The sequence below is a fragment of the Oncorhynchus kisutch genome, linkage group LG23 (assembly GCF_002021735.2).
Source record: "Oncorhynchus kisutch isolate 150728-3 linkage group LG23, Okis_V2, whole genome shotgun sequence".
In the NCBI taxonomy this organism is placed as follows: domain Eukaryota; kingdom Metazoa; phylum Chordata; class Actinopteri; order Salmoniformes; family Salmonidae; genus Oncorhynchus; species Oncorhynchus kisutch.
Window position 1 is genome coordinate 26,778,920 of NC_034196.2, and position 14,032 is coordinate 26,792,951.

Consider the following 14,032-nt stretch of genomic DNA (forward strand, 5'->3'; position numbering starts at 1 on the left):
CTTTATAGACTCTACGTTTCAGAACTGTTACTTTGACGACGTGTCAACAGTGGGCTCATTATTCAAAAACTGCACCTTCGTAGAAGCCTTCTTTTATAATACAGGTGAGTCCACACACACTCACACACACATGCATGTATGCGCCAGGGTTTCCATTAGCCGGTAATGGCTTTTGTCATAGCCGCTAAAATTGTCTGGAGGAGGAAGAAAAAATCCCATTGTGAAATAACGATTTTTAGCCTGTTCTTTGATGGAAATACATTTGACTGGTCATGCTTATCGGTCTATTGGTTCATTTGCATAATTTAGTGTAATTAAATTGGTGCGTTTACAGTATATTTGTTATGCATATTTTTTAGCACACTCGTACAGCATACAGATACAGAGCCTTTCAGTGGAAAATCTGTCACTGCTAGAGCTGCTGCTGCAGCATCTTGTGGTGCTTTCAAGACATCTTGGAACTCTGACAAATACGATGTGAAATCATGACGTCAGAGATCTTCAGGTTGGAAAGTCGGAACTTTAGGAAGAGGCCCAAGTTCCTGAGTTAGAATATTGTTCCAGTTGTCTTGAACCCACTGTCAGAAGTCTGAGATTTCCGAGTTCCCAGTTGGCAGGCTTCATCAGCGCATCACACCACTTTGGCAGTATGCATTTTGAAAACATATACATGTTTTCAGTGTGCTTTGGACTGTATAATCCCGATAATTGTATTATGGAAAGAACATTTGCGTGTAGTTTACTGCCTTGTTCGCATTGCTGCGCTTATAATGTGAATAAATCATATTTTAAACTGAAGCTTCTGATCTGTTGCATCAGAATGATTGGTTTTTAACATATTTGTTTATGTATCCTAGGCCTACTGCTTGTTTGAATTTGGGATCTATTGTCCCACAACTGTCTGTTTGGAATATGACATGTCTTTCTCAAAGAACTGACCAATAGACTAGGTAGCCTAAACTTTTCTAATATAGTAGATTGACATTGGCAAGGGATTTTGCTGTTCCTTACTTGTCTTGTTGGCCGAGGAAAGGTAAATGTGAACAGTTATTTTAACATGTTCAAAGTGCACATCAGAATTGGGTAAGAATGACTGCACATTGTTGCATCCTTGACACGCCTGTTACCATCATAACATGCTTTACCATCATCTAAATGGGATTTCTGTCATTCTGAGCACCGTGGGTGGACACCCTAATCAGGTTATACACTAAATGCATATGGGTCTGCAAATTTCTCAAATGTCCCTTAAATTACAATGTTGCCTTTCAAATGTCTGGCTCCACATTTTCCTAACCGAAACCCTGGTATGCGCGCGTGCTCGCATACACACACACTTGGTTGTTTACTTGAAATGTTACTCATTCTATTAATGCTGAGCACATCTCTTCCTCACAGCAACCATGTTATAGATGAGGTGTCCCCCTGCCTCTCACAAAACCCTTCAGACATAACTCTCTTACTCTCCTCTCTCTTCTTTTTCCTCTCTCTCTGCTCCCTCTATCTCCCTGCTCTCTCTATGTGTTCTCTCTGTCTCTCTATCTCTCTGCTCTGCCTCTCTCTCTCTCTCTCTCTCTCCCCCTTGCCCTCCCTCTCTCTCTCTCTCTGCTCTGTCTCTCTCTCTCTCTCTCTCTCTCTGTTCTCTCTCTCTCTCTTCTCTGTCTCTCTCTCACCCTCTCTGTCTCTCTCTCTCTGCTCTGTCTCTCTCTGCTCTCTCTCTCTGTTCTCTCCCGCTCTTCTGTCTCTCTCACTGCTCTCTCTCTCTGTTCTCTCTCTGTCTCCCTCTCTCCTGTCCCTCTCCTCTCTCTCCTCTCCCTCCCTCACCCCTCTCTCCTGTCCCTCTCTCCTGTCCCTCTCCCCCCTCTCTCTCATGTACCTCTCCCCCTCTCTCTCCTGTCCCTCTCCCCCTCTCTCTCCTCTCCCTCCCTCTCCCCTTCTCTCTCCTGTCCCTCTCCTTCTCTCTCTCCTCTCCCTCTCCCCCTCTCTCTCCTGCCCCCCTCTCTCTCTCTCCTCTTGTCCCTCTCTCCCCCCTAGCTTTCCTTTACACCAGTGAATTACAGCTCAACCTCTCTTCCTCTGCAGAAATGGCCTCTATGTTCCTTGTTCACTGTGCTTGACAAAGAAACCGAGCCGTGCGTACGTCCATACGTATCACCTATAATAGCATTGCAATGATCGTTGCACACTCCTGCAGCAGTTCAATTGTATCTGATAGAATATTAGGGATGGAAATACGGTGCTCTAAAGTGAGGTGGAGGGAAGGAAAGATATATTTTCTATTTTGGCTTGACATTACACAGACCAATGCACGCTGTAATATCATGTGCTTCAGCTGACTCAGACCACGAGGGGTCGCAGGTTTAGAAACGGTTCCATCTCAGTATTTAGGAAACAGCTGAATATGAAAACAATCTGGGCGTGTGAGCTTGGTGGCAAAGTCTCATGGGAGACGTAGTCTCATTGCCTCAAGCATCGACACAGAGAGGAAGGGGGTGAGGGAGGGTGGAAGGGAGGGAGGGATAGAGAGAGAGAGCGAGAGAGGTATGAAAAGGTCATAGTGTTTGCTGCCTTTGCTCTTTCTCTGTGATGTCGTGTATTAATAGCGTTTCCATCAGGGGAGAGTTACGTAGTTATCCCTAAAAGACCTGGGATGTTTTGCAGACGGACCATATTTCTGACCCCTCGGCCCTGTTCTACCTTCCCTTCATCAAGAGAAGAGACACTCACAAGAGGCAGGCTGAGACCATGTCTGAACGATAGGGGACAAACATGAGTTAATAAAGAGAGTTAAAGGCCTATGGAAGCAGCATTAGATAATAAGTATAAACCCAGCAGAAAGTTCACCTGCCAGACAAACAGAACATAAAGGAGTCAGAATAGTACACAGTCTGATTCTCTATTTCTCTCTTTGTCTTTCTCCAGATATTGACGATTCTAAGCTGGTGGGGTCGAGGGTGATCAACAGTTCGTTCCACCACAACAAGACGGGCTGTCAGATGACCTTTGATGATGACTACAGTGCCTACTGGGTCTACTTTGTCAACTTCGTGGGGACGCTCGCCGTGTTGCCCGGCAACATAGTCTCCGCCCTTCTCATGGACAAGATAGGGCGCCTGAGCATGCTGGGTAAGTTTTTAAAATTCTACTTCATACAGAGTATGTATTTGATATTCAGAAAAATGTTCAATTGTGTGACTGTCCCCCCTGGGGTTTTACATATCGGTACCTATGAAATGAAATAAAAAATGTATCACCAAAAAGAAAATGTGTTTGTATTCTGTTATCATGTCTTATGTTGTGATATGATGTGTAAGAGCATGTTTTCTCCTCCAGGGGGCTCCATGGTGCTGTCAGGCATCAGTTGTTTCTTCCTTTGGTTTGGGACAAGTGAGTCTATGATGATCTTCATGCTGTGTCTCTATAACGGCCTCAGTATATCAGCCTGGAACTCCCTGGATGTTGTTACTGCTGAGCTCTACCCGACTGACAGGAGGTGGGTACAACACGCAGGCAGGCAGGCAGGCAGGCACGACACACACACACACACACACACACACACACACCCTCCATCCTTGACTCTCTCCTCTGCCCTCCTTTTCTTCTCCAGGGGTACAGGTTTTGGGTTCTGTAATGCCATGTGTAAGCTGGCAGCGGTGTTGGGGAACCTGATCTTCGGCTCTCTGGTTGGCATCACAAAGACCATCCCCATCCTGCTGGCGTCGGCTGTACTAGTGGGAGGAGGCCTGGTGGGACTACGACTGCCTGACACACGCGGCCACGTCTTGATGTAGAACTACACTACCCAGCAGTCTTCACTCATGTACCCATTAGGCTTTAGTTGAACACTTTAAGACAGTGGTATGTAGGCCTTATGATAGCGTGTTCAAGTAAAGGGCTACATGTTGAAGTGCAAGTGCTAAAGTGCAATTAGTCCAACATTTTGTTAAGTTGTATTCGGAATAAAAGAGCCCTTGGCCATATTTTTTTTAACCTTAGGTACTCTGTACCTGCGACCAGAGGGGTGGAGCTGGAATTCGGGGTGGAGTGCGTGGGAAGAGTTGAACCCTATTTTATTCACCTTCTGGAGGGCTCTGCCCAGGTAGAGAGATGATTGCTGTTTCTGCCCCAAGACCAGACTATCTTGCCTAAATTATTTTTCAACCTTGTCATTCCCAAACCAGCTGTTTGTTTTAGGATTCTTTCTTGTTGAATATCCAGGCATTTAGTTTGGGAAGTTGATCAAAATTCAGCTCTGTTTAAGCAGAAAGCAGGAGGGTTTTAACTTGATGAGATATGAAAAAGCCATTCTAAACCTAGCCTAAGTTTAAGCAAAGGTACCTATTGCTGCTGTCCTCAGTGCCACGGGTCTGACATGAATACAAGTTAGGTGATAAGATACGTTCTTTAGTCAGCCTGGGTACTATAGTTACTATACGTTACAACATAATCATTCTCTATGGGCAGAATCCTAACTAGAGAAGCGTCAATTTAGGTTTCAGGCTTAAGCTCTTGTGAGCACATGACTCTGTTGTCATGTTAAGGGACATTTAATTTCACTGAAAGCTAAATGTATAGTTTGGAGTGAACTATGCCTTTAACATATTCATGACTTTGCAGTATCATAATGGCATCATTGCAGTACGTGCTTTTGCATTTGACCAGGTATGGATCATTTGTGTAAATGTACAGTGTGTGTGTGTGTGTGTGTATGATATTGTGTGTGCGTGTATAATATATTGTATATATTCAAACGTTGTCAATTTCCCAACCATGGGTTGGGGTCGATGTTAATGAGTTGACTTGACTCACTGAAGTGTCTTGACTGGTTTCAAATCAAATTCAACTTTAGTTGGCACATGCGACGAATACAAGTGTAGACCTTACCGTGAAATGCTTACTTACAAGCCCCTAACCAACAGTGCAGTTCAAGAAGAGTTAATGGTTAATGAGTTTGTCTTTCAGCATGTCCAACTGCATCACTTGCAGCCATTCATCCCTCATCATGTCACACTCTGTATGAAACAAACTCTTTAACTACACTTCTGTTAAAATAGGAAACTTTGCATGTGTGTTACTAAAGTCTTTCTGTTGTGTGTTCTGTTTTTGTGTCTCTGCTACAGGGATGTAGTTGTAGAAAAACATGAAGGTGGCTAAACACTGTAGCTGGTTGAGATAACAGAGAGAGTAACATAAACACTACAGGTAACAATGCTAAGTTGGTGTAACAGCCAGGTGTGTTAACACTTTTCATTTAATAAACCAGTGGTGTAGTCCTTGTTTAGGTGCGCTTCCGCTCCACTACATCTCTGCTGCAGCCATTTTAATCTGGATCAAAGGTGAATGTGTCATTCTGGTGAGTTCCTTGTTCTGTGGGCAGGTGTCCATCCGTTCTTCTGGGTAATTTTGTCGGGGCATGCAGTGGTGAAATGACTGTTCTGTACGGAGCTTACAGACATGCTATAGACCAGGACTATTCAACTCCAGCCCCTCCAGGTCCCTCCACAGTACTGCTGGTTTCCTCTTCTCCCCTTCTGTCCCTCTTCTCACTGATCAATATATCAAAGTATAGTGCTTTTTACAACAACAAAAAAATCACAAAGTGCTTAACCGTAACCTGGTCTAGACACAGAAATAACATGCATGTCATTGATTGGCCAGATAATCCACTGGCCAGGTCTGAATCAGTCCCTGATTAGAGGGGAAGGATGAAAACCAGCAGTTCTGTAGTTAGTCAATCTTGAGGCCCAGGTTTGAATAGCCCTGCTGTAGACAATACATGGAGGTGTGTGTTAAACCATTTGTCAAATACCTGTCCTTGGTCTGATTTACTTTGACTAGGGAAGGTTAACAGGTGCAATGTAAACTATGTCATGACTGTCTTGATCAGGTCAGGTTACAGAAGACCACAACCCTACAGATTATATCTCAACCCCAACAGAGGAGGGGAGAGCTAGGGGTCTGAAAATGTGGAGGGTTTTATGGCCCCTCACGGCCCTGGGAAATCTCAGGCCATAGACAAATTCCTATGTCCGATTACTATTGAGAACCAGCCTCAGAACATTAAACATGAACTAAAGGGACTTTGGAACAATGGTTTTCGTCAGCCACAATGGTGGTCATGACGATAGATGGAATATGAAAATGTATGTCATTTTTGTTCTGTTATTAAAGGTTAATAGATGACGTTATTACAAAAACATTGTAATGTGAAGGGTTTCCCTAGTATATGTTTGATGTTTATACATTGTACGTTGTATGGAAAATATCCAAATCAAAGAGAATGTTTTGGGGAAGATGAAATGGTAAGTTAGCTGTCTAAAATTGGATTTGAGTAAAACCTAGCCCTTGCCTCATTAACTTGGTACGCCCAGAGAATTGCCCTAAAGGCGGCTACGCCCACTTCTGACCCAAGGGTATAAAACCTGTGAGTATAGAATTTACAGCAGGACTACGTGACCCCAGCTGCAGCGAGTTCTAAAAAGTCAACGAACCCAGAACGCAATGCAAGTTTGAAGACAAAGAAATCATTTTCTACCCAAGCTACGGATGAGTAGCTGTGTCTAAGCGGGTGAATTAAAGTCGAACCACCTAGCCTCCTTCCTATGCTGTGAGCTCTGAGCTACAGAGCTGTCTGTCCTCAGGAGACCCCTTCCAGAGAAAAGGATGAGGGAACAGACTCCTAAGCCAAAAAGGACACTGACACCGGGAGGATGAGCAGGGAGGTGCGCAGGAGAAGTGTTTCATCGAACAGCGGAACGGTCCATGCAGAGAATCCCCAGAGATCATCCCCACATAATTACATCATTATATTCTGACCCATAAGAGCGGCAGTTTGGGGCAAGGCTAGGGTTAGAATAGCATAGCTGACAAATTCACCCAAATGTATATTTCTCTTGTGTACTTTCTTTTTTCTCTCTCTTTTGAAATTCCCATTGTGGGTAACATGCGCCATAGTGTGTTGGCCCGTTATACTACGTTCTAATCAATAGCCTATAATGTGTTTTGTCTATGTGTATCTTTTATCATCATTTTAGCTTTTTAGTAAATAAATATTCAACTAAGATTGGTGTGGTACGAATTCATTGGTGGGACCCGGGTCCGTGCAGATTCACGAGCTACAGTATACGACATTCAGAACGAGATTGTTAGAGGCAACTGGTTAATTAGCGGCTGTTGTAAAATCGATAGTCTGATATTCTTTGAGTTAATTTGGGAAATAGAAACTCAATAAAAACTAGTTTTCCCATGGTGCCCCAGGTTAATGAGTTAATAATTGCTTGATTCAGTTAATCACGTAATTAGAAACTTGTAATGATTCGACGAACAACAGTCGTCACATTAACCTCTCTAAGCACCGAACCCGTTAGCGGGATTACATTCGACAACATACGGTGATCGCTACATAAATAGTCATATTAAACATTCATGAAAATACAAGAAAGCCTAGAATCTTGCAAATCCAACTGCATTGTCAGATTTAAAAAATGATTTACTGGGCGGAGCTAGCATGTTGGAGTGAACGGCTGTGCGTGAGAGGCTCCTGCAACTTTTTTGCAAAATAATCTAATTTAACCTACGTTGTGGCACTTTTTACAACAAACGTTTCTTTCTAATACAAGATTGTAACTTTTTATATGAAAATGCCGAGTAATAAGCGACCAAAGGACAATAAATCCACAGCGGAGGCCTGCTCCCCACTAAACAACGAGACAGACATGGCGGGAGGCACATGCAACAACGTGACACTTACAGAACTTACCCGGGCTTTGGGGGAGCTACGTGTTGCTATAGCTGAGGATCTTAAGGCCACTATTGCTGAACTGGACACCAAAATCGAGAGCATCATTCGAACGGTCGCTTCGCATGGCCAGAGTATTGTGGACCTTGAGAAAGCTTCTGAATTCAACGCTGGTAGGATCGACGAGTTAGAGAAGCTATGCACGTCATTGCAGGATACTGTGCAGAGGCTTTCAGTGAAAGTGGTGGACCTGGAGGGCCGATCCAGACGTAATAACCTTCGCGTTGTGGGTCTGGCAGAGGGGGTAGAGGCGGGCTCTTGCCCCACCGACTTCTTCGCCAAGCTATTGAAGGATGCAATGGGATCGGATGTTTTGGATTCGGATCCCCAGCTGGACCGCGCACATCGCTCCCTTGTCCCAGTGCCTGGACCGGGCCAACGTCCTCGCCCAGTAATCATCTGTTGTCACAGTTTCAAGACCAAGGATCTTATCCTGCGTGAAGCTCGAATGAGGGGCAACCTGTCACATAAAGGGCATCCATTCCGTGTCTATGAGGATTATGCGCCCGATGTGGCAAAGCATCGCGCCGACTACAGAGATGTCATGACCAAACTACATCTACAAACTCCATCTTCGCCCAGCCTTACTCTTCCCTGCAAGACTAAGAATTACCCCGCCTTCCGGTGAGAAGATTTGGCTCTCCTCGGTTTTGGACGCAGAGAAGTTTATCCGGGGATATACACCAATCCCCCGTACAGGTTAGAGTGCCTTGTTATTGCGTGTTAGGGTCTGCTCATGGAATCCATACTATACCATACTGGGTGAAAACGTATTAAACGGGCTCAACAAGGGCTACTGAACATGTAAGACGCTGAGCAGACCAATGGAGGGCGGTCAGAGCTCTCATTTAACGTTAAATTCACTTTCATCCCGGCTGTGCTCAGCGATGCATATTTTTTACTTCCAGGTTTGATCACTGACACCTTCGGACGGATATACTTATACTCCCCCACTTTTGTTTTGTTTCGTTATTTATTTTACAATCCTTACATTATTCTTACTACCATACCATTTATTTATTGCTTGCAGGGGACTGGGGGTGATGGTTGGGAGGGGGCAGACACCTGGTTAGCAGGTTGATGTTTTGTGCGGTTCTGCCTCTGTCTGGCCGTGAGCCTCTCTCCCGACTAGAGTCCCACCAGCCCTCTGCAGTGCTTATGTCTGTGTAGGTGTGCGTACATATAATTACTATTACTAGAGTCCCACCAGCCCTCTGTAGTGCTTATGTCTGTGTAGGTGTGCGTACATATAATTACTATTACTAGAGTCCCACCAGCCCTCTGTAGTGCTTATGTCTGTGTAGGTGTGCGTACATATAATTACTATTACTAGAGTCCCACCAGCCCTCTGTAGTGCTTATGTCTGTGTAGGTGTGCGTACATATAATTACTATTACTAGAGTCCCACCAGCCCTCTGTAGTGCTTATGTCTGTGTAGGTGTGCGTACATATAATTACTATTACTAGAGTCCCACCAGCCCTCTGTAGTGCTTGTGTCTGTGTAGGTGTGCGTACATATAATTACTATTACTAGAGTCCCACCAGCCCTCTGTAGTGCTTGTGTCTGTGTAGGTGTGCGTACATATAATTACTATTACTAGAGTCCCACCAGCCCTCTGCAGTGCTTATGTCTGTGTGGGTGTGCGTACATATAATTACTATTACTAGAGTCCCACCAGCCCTCTGTAGTGCTTATGTCTGTGTAGGTGTGCGTACATATAATTACTATTACTAGAGTCCCACCAGCCCTCTGCAGTGCTTATGTCTGTGTGGGTGTGCGTACATATAATTACTATTACTAGAGTCCCACCAGCCCTCTGTAGTGCTTATGGCTGTGTAGGTGTGCGTACATATAATTACTATTTGTACTTTATTACTATTTTCTCTTAGTATTTTAGTATTATGTATGTGTATATTTTAAATCAGTGTAGATTGTTATTCTGGGGTATGAATGTTTGTATGTGTAGGTGTGCATATGGATGTATATACATATTCTTTAAATATATATTTTTATATATGATTTTTTTTTTGTGGGTATGTACATATGTGTGTGTGTGTATGTATGTATGTATGTATGTATGTATGTATGTATGTATGTATGTATGTATGTATGTATATATAGGTATGTGTATGTATAGGTATGTATGTATGTATAGATATGTGTGTATGTATGTATGTATGTATGTATGTATATGTATATATAGGTATGTGTATGTATAGGTATGTGTATGTATAGGTATGTGTATGTATAGGTATGTGTATGTATAGGTATGTATGTATGTATAGATATGTATGTGTGTATGTATGTATGTATGTATGTATGTATGTATGTATGTATGTATGTATGTATGTATGTATGTATGTATGTATGTATGTATGTATGTATGTATGTATGTATGTATGTATGTATGTATGTATGTATATGTATATATAGGTATGTGTATGTATAGGTATGTGTATGTATAGGTATGTATGTATGTATAGATATGTATGTATGTATGTATGTATGTATGTATGTATGTATGTATGTATGTATGTATGTATGTATGTATGTATGTATGTATGTATGTATGTATGTATGTATGTATGTATGTATGTATGTATGTATGCATATGTATATATAGGTATGTGTATGTATATGTGTGTATGTGTATATATAGGTATGTGTATGTATGTGTGTATGTATGTGTGTGTATGTATACATGTGTGTGTGTGTGTATATATGTATATATGTATGTATGTATGTATATGTATGTGTGTATGTGTGTATGTGTGTGCGTATATGTATATATTTTATTTTTATTAAACATGTTTTTTTTATGGGGGGAACGTTTAATTGAACAAATCCTTGTTCCGATCTCCTGACCCACAGTATGTAAAGGTACGGCTGACTATGTCGGTTGCGGATGGTTATTTTTTGACCGGCAGTGCTTAGCAATATAATCTTGAGGCTATATCTTGCTTATCTCTGGGATTGACCCAGGATGACGCTTAAATGCGCAATATGTTTAAGTTGCAACTTATTCGGTTTAGGTTTATTAGATGCTAACTGAACACTTAACTCGCGGGAGCCTCCTCAGTTCATATGTTAGTAGAAGTTCCAGGATAGTGAGAGGTGAACGTATAGTTGGGATTTTATTTTTGTTTTACCTCTTGTTCGAGGTCGCGCCGTGCTTCTTTGGCATCGGCCAGACAATGTGTTTATTATTTATATTTTTCCTTTTTTTTCTCTCCTGTTTGTACATGCCTGTTAAATGTGGGTTGATGGGGGGGGTAAGTGTTGGGGAAATTAGGGGAACAGGGTGGGAAGTAAAGGTGCTTGCAGGGGGGGAGGGGTGGGTTGGATACTGCTCGGGTGTGGGTGCTACATATGCTGATCGTGATGGTTTGGTGCGCTTTCTTACCTTTTTATCAAGTTACATGGTATGCAGGCCACCATAGGAACTACAAACGAGAGGAGGGCGGGGCTTACATTCACTTCCTGGAATGTCAAGGGTTTAAACGAACCAATTAAGAGGGGCAAGGTCCTAGCCCACTTGAAAGCACTCTCGTCTGATATTATATTTTTGCAAGAAACCCATCTGAAGAATAACTCTCATAGCAGACTTAAGTGTAGGTGGGTGGGGCAAGTGTATCACTCTAACTTCTCTGCCAAGACGAGAGGCACAGCGATTCTGGTACGGAAAGGAATTCCCTTTCTACATAAAACCACTATTGCGGATAAAGAGGGTCGGTATGTGATCGCAAGAGGAGAAATCCACTCTACCTCAGTAACTCTACTAAATATCTATGGGCCAAACATTGACAACCCCTCTTTTTTCAAAAGAGTCCTTGCCCTGATTCCAGATATCTCTCATACTAACCTGGTCATTGGAGGGGACCTTAACTGTGTGCTAGACCAATATTTGGATAGATCCTCTACCCGGCGAACCCCTACCTCCTATTCAAGCGAATTCTTGAATACCTACATAAAAAATTCGAACTTATTTGATATATGGAGGATCGCTAACCCTACGGGTAGGGAATACTCCTTTTACTCTCATGTTCACAAGGTTTACACTCGAATTGACTACTTTTTGTTGGATGCTAGACTACTCCCCTATACCTGTAATGTGAGGTATCATGATATTATAATCTCGGACCACAGTCCACTCACCTTCTCCCTAAGATTGGGTGACATTGTACCAAACGAGAGGGTCTGGAGGTTGAATCCTCAGCTCCTCACAGAACCAACATTCTGTGAATATCTTAAAGACCAAATTACATTTTTCTTTGATACCAACGACAACACAGAGACCTCCCCAGCATTATTGTGGGAAACACTGAAGGCTTATCTGAGAGGCTGTATCATCTCCTTTCAGGCTGCCAGGAGTAGGCAAAACAGAGGAAAACTGGAAGAACTGGAGGGACAAATTCACTTACTGGATAGGGAGAATGCTAGCCACCCATCTATGGAGAAACATAAACAAATTACCTCTTTAAAATTTGAATATAATCAGATTCTCTCAGCTAAAATTGCTAAATCTTTTCTCTATGCCAAGCAAAAATATTTTGAGTTTGGTGACAAACCACACAAATTACTCGCCAGACAACTTCGAAAAAATGTGAGTGACCGAATGATTCACAGGGTTAAATCTGCATCTGGGGAATTACTCTCTTCCCCCAAAGACATCAATGACAGATTCCGGCAGTTTTATGAGACTCTATATACATCTAAAGCGGATCCTAACCCCTTAATTATGCAAACATTTTTGGAGGACTGTAATCTTCCTGCCCTGAACCAGGAAGATTCTAACTTCCTGAATAAGGAAATATCTCTTGATGAAATTCGAGAAACAATTAAATCTCTAAAGAGTGGCAAGACCCCGGGCCCAGATGGATACCCTGGTGAATTCTATAAAACATTCAGCAACATGCTCTCTCCCTACGTGCACAAAATGTTGGTTCAGGCCAATGAGGATGGAGCTCTCCCTTCTACTTTGGACGAAGCGTTCATTACAGTTATACATAAGAAGGGTAAAGATCCAGAAGAGGTAGGGTCATACAGACCAATATCTCTCCTTAATACAGACCAAAAGATTTTAGCAAAAACTCTGGCTAACAGGCTTAGCACTTTAATTGGCAAATTGGTCCATTCGGATCAGACCGGCTTTATCCCTAACAGAAACTCATTCTTCAATCTCAGGCGCCTCTTCAATATTATGTATTCTCAGAGGTTACCCAACGTGGACCTTGCCGTCATATCTCTTGACGCCGAAAAGGCCTTTGACCAAGTTGAGTGGCCCTATCTATTCAAGGTCCTACAGAAATTTAATATTGGCGATAGGTTCATAAATTGGATCCAGCTTTTATATAGGAACCCCTGTGCCAGAATACTCACTAACCAATCATTGTCGCCCGATTTAACCTCAACAGGGGGACGAGGCAGGGTTGTGCGCTGTCGCCTATGCTCTTCGCCCTAATTATCGAACCGCTCGCTCAGACGATCAGATCTCATGCAGCAATACATGGCTATAATACTAAAGACACTCTAAATAAGATCTCCCTATACGCTGATGACATCCTCCTCTATGTAACACAACCCCAGGCTAGTATCCCAGCTATTCTTGATGTGATCAATTTGTTTGGTACCTTCTCGGGATACAGAATAAATTGGAACAAGAGTGAATTAATGCCCATACGGTCGCAAAATACCTCCTGGCTAGAACATCTCCCATTTAAGTTATCTTCAGAAAAATTTACCTACCTAGGAATTGTAGTTACCAAACAATACTCCTTACTATTTAAAGAGAATTTCCCCTCTCTGATACAAAAACTCAAAGCAAACATACAATTTTGGAGAACTCTCCCAATTTCTTTGCTCGGAAGAATTAATGCCATTAAAATGGTCTTCCTCCCACAACTGCTCTACCTATATCAGAACATCCCAGTATTCATACCTAAATCCTTCCATAAACAACTGGACTCAATTATCAATCCTTTCATCTGGGATTATAAAACACACAGGATAGGTAAAAAACACCTCTGTAAATCCAAGATGGAAGGAGGATTGTCTCTCCCAAATTTTATATTTTATTACTGGGCCGCTAACCTCCGCGTTGTTACGTTTCTGTTGGATGACGTACTTCCGGCATCCAGCTGGCTTAGTATGGAACGTGAGGAGTGTCACCCCTTCTCTATTGGCGCTGTGATTTTGTCGCCTGTCAATCTGGAGATGTCACTTTATTGTAACAA

General features: G+C 42.7%; 1 pseudogene; it reads left to right on the plus strand.

Moving 5' to 3' along the window:
• The window catches only part of LOC109867973 (synaptic vesicle glycoprotein 2C-like), a 55,703-nt pseudogene extending 49,524 nt beyond the window's left edge, over positions 1-6,179 (plus strand).
• Positions 6,180-14,032: the final 7,853 nt, after the last annotated feature.